The sequence below is a fragment of the Bos taurus genome, chromosome X (genome assembly GCF_002263795.3).
Source record: "Bos taurus isolate L1 Dominette 01449 registration number 42190680 breed Hereford chromosome X, ARS-UCD2.0, whole genome shotgun sequence".
Taxonomy (NCBI): Eukaryota; Metazoa; Chordata; class Mammalia; order Artiodactyla; family Bovidae; genus Bos; species Bos taurus.
In genome coordinates this window covers 130,602,271-130,620,456 of record NC_037357.1, presented here as the reverse complement: position 1 = coordinate 130,620,456, position 18,186 = coordinate 130,602,271, and the positions used below count along the sequence as shown (strand labels likewise).

Sequence of the window (18,186 nt, the reverse complement as noted above, 5' to 3'; positions counted from 1 at the left end):
CTGAGCCAAGAGCCCAGTCAAGCTGAACACAGGCTCCTGACCCAAGGAGCTAGTAAATGCATGTTATTTTGAGCCACTAACGTTGTGATAGTTTGTTATACAGTATAGAAAACAAATGCAGTGAGTTTTCCATTCATTTCTATGACACAGTATTTATACATTTATTTTTAAACCAATTATGCTCAAACTCTCTGTGAAAAACCAGTGTTTTAATCTCCAGTCTATTTTTGGAAAAACATTCTCATAAAATGAAGTAAAAATGAATGACTAGAAGAAGTAAAAATGAATGACTAGGAAAAGTAAATCAAAAGACACACAAAATACCAGTCCTTAGAGCAATACTTGTATAAAGTGAAACAAAAATGAGTTAGAAACATTCAATGAAAAGACACACAAAATGCAAACCTAAGAGTTTCATTATTAGATTTAATAGATGTATAATTTCTCTGCCAAATAAGTATAAAAGTTTCTCAACATTTACTCTCAATTTACATATCTAATTGAGGAGGATAATAAATAGTCCACAGATTGGCACCAGTTTACAGTTCACGAATTTGAATGAGATCGAATCAACTTATAAAATAACTGGTATTTATGGAGGGCTTCCTAGGCCCTGGACACTGTGAACAGCCCTTTTCATGAATTTCCTTCTATTCATGTTTCTTGTACCTCTATGAACTTTTACAAAGTCCCCCATTTATGTGTGAACAAACTAGGATGCTTGGGGTGAAGGTACTCACCCAACTGGGTCACACAGCTAGTAAAAACAGGAAGCTGTGATCCAAACCCAGACATCCTCACTGAACAGTATGATCCTGCAGAATTCCTTTATCATTCATAATGACGGAGATAATGTCATCCTCAAGGTATAAATATGAGCTATCATTAATTTCACCCCAGTCAAATATCCTTCAAAGTCTAACATAGGGAGTTTTCTGTGCTCAGATGCTCTAAAAATGAGACCAAACCCTGGTGACAAACATGAGCTCTAGAGAGACGAGACGTGGTGATTTGAGAAGGAAATGAATCTTGTTCTTGTTGGTCTGTCTTCTCAAAACCTGGTGGTTCTTAGTAGCAGAGTCAGAGGTGCAGGAGGGGGAAACTGGGTGTACTTGCTTGATTTATGCTCTGTCTACACTCTGAAATGGCTTTCACTTCCTTCACTGAGGTCCGTCTTAAGGGTAACAGTTCCCATCAGAATCACTGGGGGGATTTTTACAGCTACTGATGCGTGGGCCCCGCCCCCGGGGATTCCTAGGCCACTGGTCTGCAAGAACCCAGTCATTCGAGAGTATTTCCAAACCCTCTCCATTGATTCTAATGCGTAGCCAAGGTTGAAACTGGATTCTTAAGGAAGGGAAGCATGTGAGGAGGTAAAGCTGAGTCATCTCTGCTCCACTGCTGATGCCCTGTTGCCCAGGGCTGTGTAGAAGCCGCCTGGAAACAGCTTTCTGTCCATGGCACTCATCCATGGGGAATGCCCAGTTAGGACTAGGACAGTTCAAGTTCCCCATTGTATCTGAAGCTCAGGAAATCTTCCACCAGCAGTTTAGCCCCTGCCAGTTCAGGTTTTCATTAGCTTGGGACTCATCTGTTTTGCAAAATGACAGTCAATCGGTTTTAGTGTTGTAGGTTATCGTTTATGGCAAAATTAGCATTTCATTACTACTTGGCCCTCATTCATGATTTTTACCTACACTGGAGGAAATACTTGTCATTTTAGGCCTTCGCAGGAATTCTAGTATTTTAAAATTTTACATTTATTCAGCTTCAAGTGACCAGAATTATGCATCACTGAGAAGTTGCTTTCAAGAATTTTCTGTGGGTTCCCTCCACCTGTGTTAGACTGGACACAGTAGCTAGGGTTGAGACTACTCTCACAGAATGCTTGGTGGAATCCAATCTTGTGAGAAGTTCCTGCAAAAGACAGTTTCTCAGCCCCTATGACTCAAGGTGTGGTGCTTGGTAAGTTGAAGCACCCACAGCTCCTGGCAGCCTGCCAGAGATAGTCTTGGGCCCCACCTCAGATCTAAATGTGGAATCAGAATCTGCATTTAACCAGACCTTCGGCTGATTTGTATGTATGTGTAGGAAGGCTTTGAGAAGCAGTGAATGATGAGAAATGACTGCAAATTTGTTGTCTCCATTTTTGAAGATACGCATTAGCATATGAAATATTCTGTTAAGTCCAATGGTAAAGAGAACCATTCACTCTGTATTTTCCCAAATGTATTTGACCTTAAAACTACATCTTTTTTTTTTCCAGATAGCACTTGAAAAAACCTTTTTGTCACAGTATGACATACCTCAGAAAGTGCCTAGTCCCTCAGTCATGTCCAACTCTTTGAGGTTCCATGGACTGTAGCCTGTTAGGCCCCTCTGTCCATGGAATTTTCCAGGCAAGAATACTGGAGTGGTTTTGATTTGCTCCTCCAGGACATTAGAATAGTATCCATATTGTTGGTGAGGGACTATTCTCCATGGGGCTCTCACCTTTCTGTTAGTCTTGGAACCAGTGGCACAGACTTCGTTTATTCTCAAGTCTCTTCTCAAGGATGTTTGTAGAGCAAACAGCCTGGGAATACAGAGTTAGGATTGCCCTCAAGAGCAAAGATCAGTCCAATATAATAAAGACAACATTTCTCTCCAGGGCAAGGATCAGATGGGCTTACCACCTATTTTAAAAGACTTGGGTTCCCTACAGTGTGGGTTCTTCAACTATGACACAAACCCACCACATGCACTGCATCCAACTGACCCTCCACTTCACCCAGAAGGGGAACTGCCTGGACCGAAGCTCATGCTGCCTGCTATGCTGTGAGCAATCTAGTCGTTGGTCTCTGACTCAGGAGGCTCATGTCTCCTGGCAACACCCACAGGGCTATGGCAGGCCACCTTGTCAACTTGCAGGCAGAGTCAAATCAGTTCTTGGTGATCACATGGGATCATCTTGAGAGATTTTTACACACTGTACATGACCAGGGAACCGGTTACCAGATCAGGAAAGATAATATCAGCACCCACCAGGCCTTCTCGTGACCATTGCCCATAAGTACTCTCCTCAACTCAGGTGAACTAGCAGTGATCTCATATGTGTGCAGGGAGCAGTTTTCTGAGCCAAGATGGTTTAAGCTGACATTTACTAGCATTTATTATGAGTCAGGCACTCTCCGAATCCCTTTACATGTAGTTAACAGTTTAATCTTCATAGCAACCCTCTGAGATGAGAACTATTACGCCCATTTTGCATGCGTGCGTGCATGCTCAGTTGTGTCCAACTTTTTGTGACCCCATGGACTGTAGCCCGCCAGGCTCCTCTATCCTTGGGATTTCCCAGGCAAGAATACTGGAGTGGGTTGCCATGCCCTCCTTCAGGGGATCTTTCCGACCTAGGGATCAAACCCACATCTCCTGCATTGAAGGTGGATTCTTTACCACTGAGTCACCTGGGAAGCCCCCATATACTCATGTTTTTTACAGGTGATAAATAAGTGCAGAGGCTAAGTGATTTGTCAGAGGTCACACAGCTAGAATTTGAACCCAGGTAATCTGACCTCAGAGCTAACTCTTAACTCTGTCACCACACTGGACCCCATGCTCTGAAACTGGCAAAGGATTTCTGCAAAAGGAATCATTCTAGGATGTCTGGGTATGTGTGGTTTTATAAACACAAGCAGGCCCCGAGTATAGACATGCTCTGTTCAAAGGATTTGTCCATAACCAATCATCTTTGCTGTATGGTAGAAAAAGTACTGAATTTAGCATCTGAAAAATCTAGATTCCATTCCCACTTCTTATCCAGCAGCTCTGTGACTTTGGGGAAGTCACTTAACCTCTTTGGCTTTCACTTTCCCAATGTGTAAAATAATGGAGTTGGCCCAGATGAGCATGCAAGACTTCTTTTAACTTTACGTTCCTGTATTTTGATATTCAGTATATATTCTCTATAGGATTCAGTTCAGTTCCGTTCAGTCGCTCAGTTGTGTCTGACTCTTTGCGACTCCATGAACCACAGCATGCCAGGCCTCCCTGTCCATCATTAACTCCCTGAATCCACCCAAACCCATGTCCATTGAGTCAGTGATGCCATCCAACCATCTCATCCTCTGTCGTCCCCTTCTCCTCCTGCCCTCAATCTTTCCCAGCATCAGGGTCTTTTCAAATGAGTCAGCTCTTCGCATCAGGTGGCCTATATATATATATATATATAGAGAGAGAGAGAGAGAGAGATAATATTTTTATTATTTTATATATTATTATTATATATATAATTAATGTGATTAATTCCAAGGCTAGCAGCATAACATTTATTTCAAGTAAAATGAATCTGAAAATTGTAAATATACATAGGATAATATACAGAACAATATTTCCATGAACTAGAACTTGACTTTATCACTGATGACTTGGGCAAGTCATTTATAGTATGAGGCTGCTATTAAAATAAAAGCTTGAAATACTTGTTCTGAGAGGGGGGTTATGAACTCTGATCAGAGATCTATCTAGCTCTATCTGTCTATCATCTCTCTAGCTCAGTGTTTTGTAAGGGGATGTATATTGTGCCCACTAGGATATTTATTGTTTATAGCTTCATTCATCCATTTATTTAGGACACATTTATTGAATACTTGCCCACTTCTTGCCAGGTACTCTGTCTCTGGTGAAGCTATCATACTAGAGTACAGTGGGATCAAGTTTCTGAGAAAGGCAAGTGCTGGAGCCTCCAAATGGGCACCTAAACTAATCAGCAGGTTTTGTGTGTTCATTTGTAGGTGCAGGGAGCAGGGGAGATTCCCCTGTGAAATTGATATAAAAGTTGAGACTTGCCAGCCAACACTGGCTGGGCTGCTGGAAGCCAGGATGGAGTGTGGGTCGGTGACACTGTTCCAGGAGCAGGATATAGCTGGGGCCAAGGCCGGGAGGCATGAGAAAGCCAGATTCTTTGTCAGTGGAGTCAAGGCATATGGTCTTCTCAGCATCACGTTATCTCCAACAAGTGGCCTGGGGGTGGTACGGGGGGCCCCAGATTATAGGATGGTGCAGACAGGTGGCTTAGATGGTAAAGAACTTGCCTGCAATGCAAGAGACCCTGGTTCAATCCCTGGGTCGGGAAGATTCCCTGGAGAAGGAAATGGCAACCCACTCCAGTATTCTTACCTGGAGAATCCTATGGACAGAGGAGCGTGGTGGGTGGGGGTGGGGGAGTACAGTCCACTGGTTCGCAAGGGTCAGACACGCCTTAGCGACTAAACCACCACCAGACAGCAGTATTTTGCAAACTTTCAACCCATCTTTAGAAAAGAAGCCTTTCTTAAGCAGCCCCTTCCCCCTTCCAAGTTGGGGAAATTAGGAAGGGACTCCTGGAGCAAGCTCCCAGCTAATTTTCCTGTTCCTCTGAGAGTCACTTTGCCCCTCAGAGGGTGTGTGGAAATCTTGTCGATGGACGCTCTTTCCTCTTCAAGACTGGATGCTTTCACCGTGACTGCACCTGGCTAAAGGTCTTGGGGGGGGTGGCACTCTCACTATCTGCCCCCCACTATCCCTCTTGCCCCCAGGAAGCTCACAGACACACACTGCTTCTCCGGAGCTGATGGAGGGGCGCTGCTGGCACGGTAAATGCCACGGAGTCATTCTGCTCCAGCCTCGGCTTCTTCGCAGCTTTCACGGGAGGAATCTGGGGGCGGGGAGGGGGTGGCACTCCCTGCGGGAAAAGAGAAGAGCTTCCCATTTAGGCTTTGATTTCAGAGATCATCCAGGCCACCCACCCCTGCCCCCGGCCCTTCCAGCCACCCCAGACAGTGGGGAGAGGCTGTCACCGGAGCACAACTCATTTTCCTATCAGAACGGTATCTGTGACTCAAAACGGGATAGAGAGCCAGGGAGCGGAAGCTCCTTCTAAACTGGGGAAGAGGCTTGATGCCTGGGGCTCAGCTTCCTGGGGCCCCAAGGGCTGGCATCTTGGCCCCCTGGTGTTTTCACAGCTGCTTAGTGACCGACAGGAAAAATGTGTCATTGTTATTTGGTCTCTGCCACCTAGCAGTGTCTGGAAGGTCGGAGGCACTCGAACTATTTGGTGGAGGAGGAAAAGGGAATGCAAGTGTTGAAAACTCTCCATCTGAGTCAGGCGCTGCCTTGCCCTCAATAGCTCAGGGACACCCCGGCTGTCTTTTTTTTTTGTTGTTCTGTTTCAAGATCCATTTCCAGACACCACGATGCATTTGGTTCATTTTTATTTTTAAGCAAGAGTGGTTTCCCCTTTTGGTTGGAGAAAAAGGTTCATTTTTCATCATCATTGCTTCTCCTTAAAAATCCCTGTCAGTTTTAGAAAACCTGAATTCTTTGAATAATGAGCGGATTCTGGGATTTAACAGTCAACTGGCCTTTAATTGCCAATGGTAGGGAAATTGTTCAAAAAAATATAGTTCTGGAGGGATTACATGGCATTTGAAGAAGCCAAGCGGGTGGTAGCACATGGCAGAGGGATGGGTCTAATGAATCTCACTTGTTTATTTTTGCCATTTAAAATTGGATTTACAAATTTGGGCTACCAGATCACTCACAAAATAGAACTGCATGTATTGTATAAAATGCAAGTGAGATCATGTTCCTTTGTTACTTAACAACCTACAGTGTTTATAGCAGCATACTCACAATAGCCAAAAGGCCCAACTGTCTATTGGCTGATGTGGAGATAAACAAATTGTGGTCTCCCCATACAATGAAATATTCAGTCAGTTCAGTTCAGTTCAGTCGCTCAGTCGTTTTTGACTCTTTGCGACCCCATGAATCACAGCACTCCAGGCCTCCCTGTCCATCACCAACTCCCAGAGTTCACTCAGACTCACGTCCATCGAGTCAGTGATGCCATCCAGCCATCTCATCCTCTGTCATCCCCTTTTCCTCCTGCCCCCAATCCCTCCCAGCATCAAGGTCTTTTCCAATGAGTCAACTCTTCACATGAGGTGGCCAAAGTATTGGAGTTTCAGCTTCAGCATCAGTCCTTCCAAAGAAATCCCAGGGTTGATCTCCTTTAGAATAGACTGGTTGGATCTCCTTACAGTCCAAGGGACTCTCAAGAGTTTTCTCCAACACCACAGTTCAAAAGCATCAATTCTTCGGCACTCAGCTTTCTTCACAGTTCAACTCTCACATCCATACATGACCACTGGAAAAACCATAGATGCGGAGAGCAAGCTCCGCCCGTGGCAAAGGTCATGAGGAAGGAGGCTTGGCATACGCAAAGGCGGGATCAAGCCTCAGGAGTCTCCCTGGAAATTCTCGAGCATCTACCCCCAAAACCAGAGTCTGCCTACTATATGCTTTGTGCTTTCACCTACACCTCTGACTTTACGGGGGGCTGTCCCCCACTACCTCTCTCTGAAAAAAGAGTTAGCTTACAGCTCCAGTTAATAATTCCTGGGTGTGACAGTGTTTAACCTACAAACTCCTTTGGAAATCCTCTAGCCTGCCTGAATAGGTTTTTCCGGCCACATGTGATTGTTCAGAGCCTCCCAACTGTGAGAGGGAGGAGATGTTCTAAACTGTCTGAACACAGATTCTTTTGAGTAGTTAAAAGATTGATTAGAAATTGTATTGGTGAAGGGTTTTTCACTCATTGGGCCAATGTTTGCTGCTAAGTCTCCATACTCCTTACCTACTGTGTCCTTCGCAGTGTATTGATTGATATAATGGGTGTATAGAAATGTAAGTAGTAGCTCAATGTTTGTAACCTTGGACCCTTGAGTTAATTCTTTTCTTGATTGAGCCCACCTCACCTTTGCCCTATAGGAATGCAGCTTTGTCCAATGCTTTTTGGAGGCTGGTGCCTGACTTTGGAATAATCACATTTAGAGAAAGATAAGTTTCTTAAAATGTTAACAGGCCTCCTAGCCAGAAGATGATGTAATTCACCTGAACTTTTGCATATGATAAGTTTGAAAGCCTGGCTTCGATTAGGACCAGGAACTGCTGTCCTTGCATGACTCCACCCCTTCCCCCATTATCCTCTATGCACAACTTAAGGTATAAAAAACTATTTTGGAAAATAAAGTGCGGGCCTTGTTCACCGAAACTTGGTCTCCCCATGTCGCTCGCTCTCCCAAATTCTGGCTGAGTCTCCATCTGGAACGCGGAACCCGCCATGCTTGCTAATTATGCCTGGGCTTCTAAGATCCGACCAGGGGGGCCTCAGTGTCTCCTCTCCTTCGGGAGAACGGAAGGACGCCTGCGGCCTACGTAAGTGGTGCAAACTTCTTGTCTTGAAGTTTTATTGGTCTCCCGCATAAACCAAGCTACTCAGCCTCTTTTCTCCACTGAATTTTCCTACTGAGCTATCCTCATCCTATTACTCTTTATATCTTTGATAAAATATTTAAATAAATAGGTTGCCGACGCTGTCCCCGCTTCGAATATCCTGGATCAGCCGGGGCTGGTCCCCAGCACATAGCCTTGACTAGATGGACCTTTGTTGGCAAAGTAATGTCTCTGCTTTTCAATATGCTATCTAGGTTGGTCATAACTTTTCTTTCAAGGAGTACATGTCTTTTTTTTTTCTAATTTTATTTTATTTTTAAACTTTACATAATTGTATTAGTTTTGCCAAATATCAAAATGAATCCGCCACAGGTATACATGTGTTCCCCATCCTGAACCCTCCTCCCTCCTCCCTCCCCATACCATCCCTCTGGGCCGTCCCAGTGCACCAGCCCCAAGCATCCAGCATCGTGCATCGAACCTGGACTGGCAACTCGTTTCCTACATGATATTTTACATGTTTCATTGCCATTCTCCCAAATCTTCCCACCCTCTCCCTCTCCCACAGAGTCCATAAGACTGTTCTATACATCAGTGTCTCTTTTGCTGTCTCGTATACAGAGTTATTGTTACCATCTTTCTAAATTCCATATATATGCGTTAGTATACTGTATTTATGTTTTTCCTTCTGGCTTACTTCACTCTGTATAATAGGCTCCAGTTTCATCCACCTCATTAGAACTGATTCAAATGTATTCTTTTTAATGGCTGAGTAATACTTCATTGTGTATATGTACCACAGCTTTCTTATCCATTCATCTGTTGATGGACATCTAGGTTGCTTCCATGTCTTGGCTATTATAAACAGTGCTGCGATGAACATTGGGGTACACGTGTCTCTTTCCCTTCTGGTTTCCTCAGTGTGTATGCCCAGCAGTGGGATTGCTGGATCATAAGGCAGTTCTATTTCCAGTTTTTTAAGGAATCTCCACACTCTTCTCCATAGTGGCTGTACTAGTTTGCATTCCCACCAACAGTGTAAGAGGGTTCCCTTTTTTCCACACCCTCTCCAGCATTTATTATTTGTAGACTTTTGGATCGCAGCCATTCTGACTGGTGTGAAATGGTACCTCATAGTGGTTTTGATTTGCATTTCTCTGATAATGAGTGATGTTGAGCATCTTTTCATGTGTTTGTTAGCCATCTGTATGTCTTCTTTGGAGAAATGTCTATTTAGTTCTTTGGCCCATTTTTTGATTGGGTCGTTTATTTTTCTGGAGTTGAGCTGTAGGAGTTGCTTGTATATTTTTGAGATTAGTTGTTTGTCGGTTGCTTCATTTGCTATTATTTTCTCCCATTCTGAAGGCTGTCTTTTCACCTTGCTAACATGTCTTTTAATTTCATGGCTGCAGTCACCATCTGTAGTGATTTTGGAGCCCCAAAAAATAAAGTCTGACACTGTTTCCACTGTTTCCCCATCTATTTCCCATGAAGTGATGGGACCGGATGCCATGATCCTCGTTTTCTGAATGTTGAGCTTTAAGCCAACTTTTTCACTCTCCACTTTCACTTTCATCAAGAGGCTTTTTAGTTCCTCTTCACTTTCTGCCATAAGGGTGGTGTCATCTGCATATCTGAGGTTATTGATATTTCTCCTGGCAATTTTGATTCCAGCTTGTGCTTCTTCCAGCCCAGCGTTTCTCATGATGTACTCTGCATAGAAGTTAAATAAGCAGGGTGACAATATACAGCCTTGACATACTCCTTTTCCTATTTGGAACCAGTCATATTATGCAGCCATAAAAAAGGATGAAGTTCTGACATATACGACAACATACATGAACCTCCAAAACATCGTGCCAGGTGAAAGAAGCCAGTCACTAAAGACCCGTGTATTGATTCTATTTATGTGAAACATCCAAAAGAGGTAAATCCTTAGAGATATAATGCAGATTGATGGTTGCCAGGGACTGAAAAGGAGGATGAAGTGCGGAATGACTTGTTATGGGGAGGGCAGGTTTCCATTTGAGATAATGAAAGCATTCTGGAACTAGATAGAGGTAGGGTTAGGCAAGAACATTTTGAGTGTCTTAAGTACCATTGAATTGGTCACTTTCATTTTGTGACTTTCACCTTTGTGACTTTCACCTCAGTAAGGAAAAACAAATTGTTATGGAAAACCTGCACTGGCTCCCTATTTCCTTAAGAGCAGAAGCCCAGTCTTTCGAGTGGCCTAAGGTCCCACAGGATCTGTTGGCCCCTGGCCTCATCCCTTCCTGCTGCCCTTATTCTCTTACTGGGCACACTGGTCTCCATGCATGCTGTGGCTCCATGCCAGCTGTCTCCCACCCTTTGCCCTAGCTGTTCCCTCTGCCTAGAGGGCACCTCTCCCCAGCCCCTATGGTGCTCCCTCCCTCACCTCCGTCATTTCTTTGCTCAGATATGTTACCTCTCGAAGAGGCCTGTTCTGACCACCCTGTTTCCAGTTACACCAGCCCCAAGGGCCCTTCCGTCTATTCTGCTCCACTTTACTTGTTACCTTCCAACGAACTGTAGACTTTCACTGATTGATTCTGATTATGGTTTGTTCTCTTTCTTCCCCCGCCTCCGCTCCCCCGCCAAACCCCTCCCCCCCATCACTCTTACACTGTAGCTCCACTAAGGGTTTTAGCCTGCTTCTGCATTCTGGGTTCAATTTGTGCTGATTTTTAAAAAGGTTCCACAGAATCAAATAACAAACAATTACATGTTCAAACAGATTCAATTAGCTGCATTCTGAAGGAAACATCCACAGAAAATGAAGTATCAAATCTAATCATAAAGTGCTTTTATGGCTTTTTGTTCTCTGTCAATATTTATACTCGTGGAGGCAGAAGAGCGTAAACTTTCGAAACTCCTCTGTCCCTCTCTTCTCTTCTCTCTGTTGTCACAAGCCACTTGAATTTTGAACCTGAAGGAGGATATTTGGATTGAAAGTTATTAATTATAGAAGGTGGTAGAACTAGAAGACATTTCCTAGTGGTTGAAGTTACCTTATTATTTTTTGCCAAATAGCATTTTCATCTTTCTCAGGGATGATTGGGGTTGTTACAGCTTATATGGGGTGGCAAGAGGGGCAGGGGAGAATATATTGGATTTACCAAAAAGTTCATTCAGGTTTTTATGTTACATCATATGGAAAAGCCAGGCCCACTCAATAAAACCTTTTTCTTTTTTAAAAATACCTTTTTTCTGTGCTTGCATTTATTTAGCACATCTGTGCAAGGCCTGGGTGATTGGAGGAGGTCCAAAGAAACGCATATTAGCGTTTCAAGTAAGAGAAGTGGATTTGTCACAAGTGGAGTGAAAGTCTGAGAAAGGGAAAAATAAAAAAGGAACAGAGAGAAAAGAAAGGATGAGAATTTAGAAATAGACCTCTGCCTGAAATATTTTTGTCCCCAACCAGGAAGTTGCTTTCGGAAAGCTGGGCCCCAGACTCTTGCACACAGACCTTACACAAGGAGATCTATGATTAGAAAATAGCATCATGAGCTTACAGCGATGACATTTTGTAGCTGGGATGTCTCTGTTCCTTTGGATCTGTATGCTGGCTGGCAATGCCCCTGTCTGATGCAAAAGCAAACAAGACATTCTACCCCCTCTTTCATATTTTTATGTGTATCTATCTCAAGCATAACAAAACTGAGGATCAGAGTACCAGAGTTTGTCTGGTAGGTGAGACTGAGTGGGGAATTCTGATACCAGAGCTCTTGAACCCAAAGTTTCAGCTCTGGACATGGAACGATTTCTCCCCATCAGTTACCACGCTCTCACTGGGCTTAGGGGCGTGCCTCACCAATCCGCATTCCATCGTCCTGGCATTGACTTGGACACACCATCCCATATGGATTCCATTTGAAGGGAAAAAAAAATTCAAGAAGCAGAGGGGAGGTGGGATTTTTTGTGAATGTTGTAATTTCAGAGGAATGCAAAAGTAGCATGACCCGATATTAGCGACTCCTGCACTGCAAAGCATTCTGACCACAGCCACATAGGAAACGCTGCATTTCTGAGGCAGAAATGGCCAGTTCAGAGACCAGCAAAGACGCAGAAGCTAAAAACCACACACATACCCGTATCTTGTAACCAAGAGCAGCAATTTGTCTGCTGCTGAAAGAAAAAGGACTGTTAATTTAACGTAAAGCACTTTGAAGGGGATGTTTTCCTTGATTAACTGATGCCTCCTCAAATAATAGTGGGCATTTGTGTTATCACAAGGGGAGATAGGTGGAGGAGTAGTGATGCTCTGAGGTTGGCATCATCACTGAGAATTTTTCATATGTCCTTGGAGCATGAACTGAGCAAAAAATATCCAGATAAGCCAATTCCTCTTAGAGCTCTTATGATGTACAAGTGAAAGCTGCCTGGGAGAGTCCAAAAATTGCCCAATTCAGTGGTTCTTGACAGGGGGCAAACCAGCAGGGGCACATGTGGTGATATCTGGAAACATTTTTGGTTCTTATAATATGCGAGGTGGGCACTGCTATTGTCATCAAATAGATAGAGGCCAGGGATACTGCTAAACATTTTGTCAAACACAGGGCAGCCCCTTAACAAAGAATGATCTGACCCCAAATGTCACTAGTTCCAAGGTTGAGAAACCCCCATCGCAACCCACTTCCTAAATATAAACCCATTTGAAATATCCCCCAATTGGTAGAATCAACCAGAACAACAGTCTGATAAAAACAAAACCCAAGTAACCTAGTTAGTAATATTTCCTTGTTCCTCTTTTCCACCCCACAGAAAATCATTGAATAAATGTAAGCCTGACCTTTAAAAAAAAAAAACAAACACTTTGTAAGCAATCTCCCTAACTATGTCTTGCTGCAATGTCTGTCATTCTCTAGAGGCTATTCTGTTCCCAATAAAATTAGTGAAACCATTGGAATAATAAACATTTATAACCACATTAGCATCTCTTGGCTAAACTTGTTGAAATGGCAAGGGAGGGTGAAACATTAAAAAGACTTTTTAAAAAGAAATCTAGGTTACTTGCTCATTCCTCCCCAATTGAAAGAGAAAGACTGAAATTTGTGCTAAGACTGGCTTTAGATGCAAGATAAATGACATGGGCTTCCCAGCCGATGCTTGTGGTAAAGAACCCACGTATCAATGCAGCAGACATAAGACATGTGGGTTTGATCCCTGGGTTGGGGAGATCCCCTGGAGGAGGGCATGGCAACCCACTCCAGTATTCTTGTGTGGAAAATCCCATGGACACAGGAGCCCAGGGAGCTATAGTCCATAGAGTCGCAAAGAATCGACATGACTGAATCAACCTTGCAAGCAAGCAAATAAGTAAGCAATAAGTGTATACACAAATACAAGCCCAGCTGGGCAATGCCTGCTTCAGTCAGCCTGAGCTCTTGGTTCTTCTAATTTAGTGGCCAGAAGAGGGAACTGAGCTTGGGTTGTTCTTCCTAGTGAGGAAACTCGATGACTGTTATTGAAATATGAAGCCTTTGAGAATGTGAATACAGAAAGTCCTGCCCATGGCATGGAGAGCTTTGTGCAAAGAGCAGTAATTGTGAGATTGGGGCTTTTAAGACAATTGGGGCCACCATTTATCTGTGTGACCTGGGAGTGAACAACAACAACAGGTTACTCCTAGGTTGAAGTTGGCCTTGCAGACTCTGCTCAGATCTTAGAATCAGTCTGAATTTTAAAGTTCATGAATTTAGAATTTTACAAGCAAACCTCTATGCAAAATAGAGCAGTGTTTCAGGGTCGAGGGTCTTCTCTATGACAGGCCCTTGAAAGCTGAAAATGGGAGAAGAATTCACAGGACAAAAGCTCAGAAACCATTAGAGGTTTTTTCCTTTGACAGGAAGTCTCTACCAGAAGTCAGCCTACAGGAAGCGAGGCAGTCCACACTGGGCCTTCTGGACCCCAGAGAAGGCAGGGTTTGTTTGTTTCTCTGTCAGTTTCACTCCCAGCCCACACCTCCCACCCAGAACACTTGGCTATCTAGGTTACTCCTTCTGCATCTGCTTTCAATTATTTCAGGAATAGTTTTACAGTCTCTGTTTTACTCATGACTTTGTCTTGCCTTCTTTTTGGGGCTTGAATTTATATGAGGCATGAGGACAAAAGGGCGTTGAATCCCAAACCCAAATCCTGTTTGATGTATTCATTCATTCATTTATTTTCATCTCAGCAACAGGTGAGCGAGAAAGAAGCTTAAAAGGAGGACCAAAATGTGAGTGTAGAAAACCATTAGTGACTTTAAGAGGCAGAAAACATTGGCTGTTTAGGGAAGTTATTAAGAACTGAGCATTATCTATTCAGAAATGTCCCTTGGGTTGTTTATCAAGGTGTGTGACTTTGAGAGTGAGAGGAATGGAAAAGTCAGGTGGAGAAGGAGTGAAATCACCCTCCATTTGAGATCTTGTGAACCAGCTGTTTCCTTTGCTAACTCTGTCTAAAGTTTAGAAGGAAAAAAAAAAGTCAATGAGGAAATACATATATATTTACAAAGGCTCCCCCTCGATCTTCAGTACCCTTGTGCAAAATCCATCATCTTGCAGTCTTGCAGTGTGGTTGGATTTGAAATCAGTGGTGTAAGCGGGGTTTTTTTGGTTTGGTTTTTTTCTTCATAATGGGAGGGTAACCTGCTTGCAAAGCCTGTGGACTTGCTCTGCCTCCGAAGGGGAAAAGTTGACCCAGTGCCACTAGGATCTGAACGAGTGGTTTCTAGGAGTCTGAGCATCTTTGGGCCTCTCCGATTCGCCATTAATGCATGTTTGGTAGTGATAAATAACAACGAATGGCACTGAGATCAGATTCCTAAGAGAAGACAGCTAAAAGATGTTCTCTTTCAGCTTCGTTCCCCAGGAGGGCTCACTCAGTTGCCCTAGTGGAGCGAGGCTCTTCCTTCCCTAAGTGGTCTCTTTAGAAGTTTGAGGGACTGTGGCTCAAGGGAAAATGACTCAATCTGAGGAATTCTTTAAGAGCAGCTAAGAAGAGGCCCCAGACCCAGGCCTCTCTGCTGCTGGATCCAGTTCATGGTCCTTTTCATGATTGCAGTCAGAAAAAATACATACAGTGTAAGAAATCAAATTGCTTCTTTTCAAAGTGGAAAAAGGACAGTGTAACTAACACTAGAATTAGACAGAAGCCAGAAAGTGTGTCTCGTGCAAACGTTTCCGGATGCAAGAACTACCTGACTGTTGCCCTGAAACCACAGCTAGCTATCACATGCTTGCAGGAACCTCCCAGAAGCTTCCTGTTTCATGTGGCTCCTGAGAAGGATTGCACAGTCCAGTACGCTGTCTGTGTGCTGTTTCCAAGCTAGGAGACAGCAGAACTTGTACTTTGTATTCAGGGTACAAGTTGTATCCAACTCTTTGCAACCCCATGGACTGAGGCCCGCCAGGCTCCCCTGTCCATGGGATTTCCCAGGCAAGAATACTGGAGTGGGTTGCCATTCACTTCTCCAGGGGCTCTTCCCGACCCAGGAATCGAACCTGGGTCTCCTGCATTGCAGGCAGATTCTTTACCATCTGAACCATCAGGGAAGCCCATTTCGTATTCTAAGATATTTATGAATACATTCCATCAGTAAGTCTCTCCATCAGCACACAGACAATATAAAGGAGATTGTAGATCCAGCTTACCCATTCCATCGAGACCTCAGGGAGGAGCTGGGACATCTCCAGGGCTAAAAGCGGTATGGTTTGGCAGTGGGACCTCAATGTAGCATTGGCGTGAGGCAGGGGAACATGACTGACTGACGGTAAGATGGTTCTCCAAGATGGGGTCGATGGGACAGGCAAGGGCAAGGTGGTTTGTGAGGCCAGAAGCCTTGCAGCCTCTTCTGCTGAGTCTGGTACCCACCAAAGACTAATTAGAGAGCAAGGAGGAGAACACGGCCTCATGTAACATCCACATCAGTCCTCCCAAGTCAGCTGTGTATCCCTAAGGCACGGTGGAGGCTTCTCTTCTTACAAACGACAGTTGATATATATTCAGTGCTGTTAAGGACAAGCCTCTGGTGACCAGTGACCAGTGTTGTCAAAGTTTTGAGCACACGGTGAGCAGTTTCCTGAAGACTTAAGAGAGCATCGTGGCCACAGCCACAGGTTCCCAGCTGGGGCTTCTGGGGCCCCTCCTCAGGCTCTGCTTCAATGTGCTCTGCGGTTGATGAAGACTTCCTCTTCCCCTGTGTGAACTCAAGGAAACAGAAGGCTCTCTCGGCCGGACACCAGCCGCCCTGGCCTTGTTTGTCAGCTGTCTCTGCTGGTCAGCTCGGAATTCCTTCATTCTCTCAGTCAGGTAGGAGGATGCTTGTGGCCCATTGTCCCTCAGCTCACATGCAAGAGTGGCCAACCTCCTTCTCCACAGGTCTGGGCATGCTTTCAGTCTCCATATCTGAGTGTGAAAGGAGGGCCTGCCCCCTCCCCTCCCCTCCAGCACAAGTTCCGTGGAATCACCATGACCCTGTAATAAGCAGCAGAGTGGAGAGCTTACACGTGGCCTCAAGGCCTCCATCATGTCCACTGGACTATTAGCCCCTTGCTTTTCTCTAATTTTCATGTTATTCATTAATCAAGGATATTCTTTTTCTAAATGGATTTTTAAACAATACTTAAGACCTATAGGGAATTTGAAACACATGAAAGAGCATGATCATGAAAGCCCTTATGAACTTCATCCTCAGCCAAGCCAAAGTTGCTGTTAATATTTTGATGTATTTCCTTCTAGTGTTTTTTCTCTATGTCTGCATATTTTCATAAACACTTGTCCCTCTTTTAAAAACCTAGGTTATTATGGATATGTAATTTTGTTTCCTTTTTTCATGTCATGTGGTCATTTAGCTACATTAACCCCCATCTTCTACAATGTGGTTATTGATGGCTCTGTTCACTGTAAGAACATGCCATATGTATTTAAAAATTACTCTTGAGGGATGCTCCAAAGGTCTACAATTTTTCTCCAGGATAAACAACACTGTAATGAACATCTCTTTTCATAGACTTTAGCCTGTTTCTCTGAATATTGGCCAAGCATAGGACCCTGGAAATAAAAATTCCAAGTACAAAAGGTGTAAATACTTTTGAGGCTGTTGATGCAGATTGTCAGACCACCCTCCAAAATGGCTATACCAGTTTACAGTCACTTAAGGTTTTCTTTATTTTTATTGTCAAATGATCCTTGATACTGAGGACTAATAGTGCCCATGCAGTGTCTCAAGAGAAGGAGCTGGTTTGTGCTTTTCAATCAGGAATTTCAAGATCCAAGAGGAAAACTCATCAGAAGTGCAGCTGAGGGTGCTTCCTAAGGTAGTTCTAGAAGGAAATGACTCTTCCAGGACCATTTCAGCAGAATGACTGACTTTACCAAAGAGACTGACACAAAATACCCTCAACTTGAACATGAGTAAGATATATACCTCATCCAAAAGTTCCCTTAGGTCCTCCAAAGCCATACTTCTTTACTCAAGTCAGGGTTCATGACAGGGTAGCCAGTGAGGGTTTGAGGTTTCAGTAAGGGGAGGGCACACGTGTTCCTGATGAGCCCTGGCATAAAGGAAAGCAAATGGACAAGCTGACCTTTGAGGTCATTCAGTTGGTGCACCCCGTGTACTGGGCAGCTCGAGGTTGGTCCTTTTTGCTTCTGGCCACAACTGACTGCATCAGTGTTTTTCCCCTTGGGATAATAAAACCCATCGCTTTCCCAAGGGATCCTTGGGGTTGAATTGGTGCTTATCAAAGGTTTAGAGGAGGAGACCCGACAGTGTGTGCAAATGGTTGATAGGGAGTCCCAGCCCATGGCACAGTTGTCTAAAGAGGTCTTGGGTTGCTCACAGAACCAGATTGGGGTTAACAGCCTGCATCCTTTCAGAGTTCCTGGGGGTGATTGTGCAAGAGACTCGTGATCTGATCACAAGAG

General features: G+C 44.0%; 1 long non-coding RNA gene across 1 annotated transcript; it reads right to left on the bottom strand.

Annotated features, from left to right (window-relative positions):
• Nucleotides 1-452: 452 nt before the first annotated feature.
• On the bottom strand, nucleotides 453-17,427 carry LOC104970637 (uncharacterized). The gene is made up of 3 exons (XR_817192.4): nucleotides 15,912-17,427; nucleotides 5,158-5,701; nucleotides 453-5,072 (listed from the first exon to the last, which is right to left on the bottom strand). It is a non-coding gene; the product is annotated as an uncharacterized lncRNA (long non-coding RNA).
• Nucleotides 17,428-18,186: the final 759 nt, after the last annotated feature.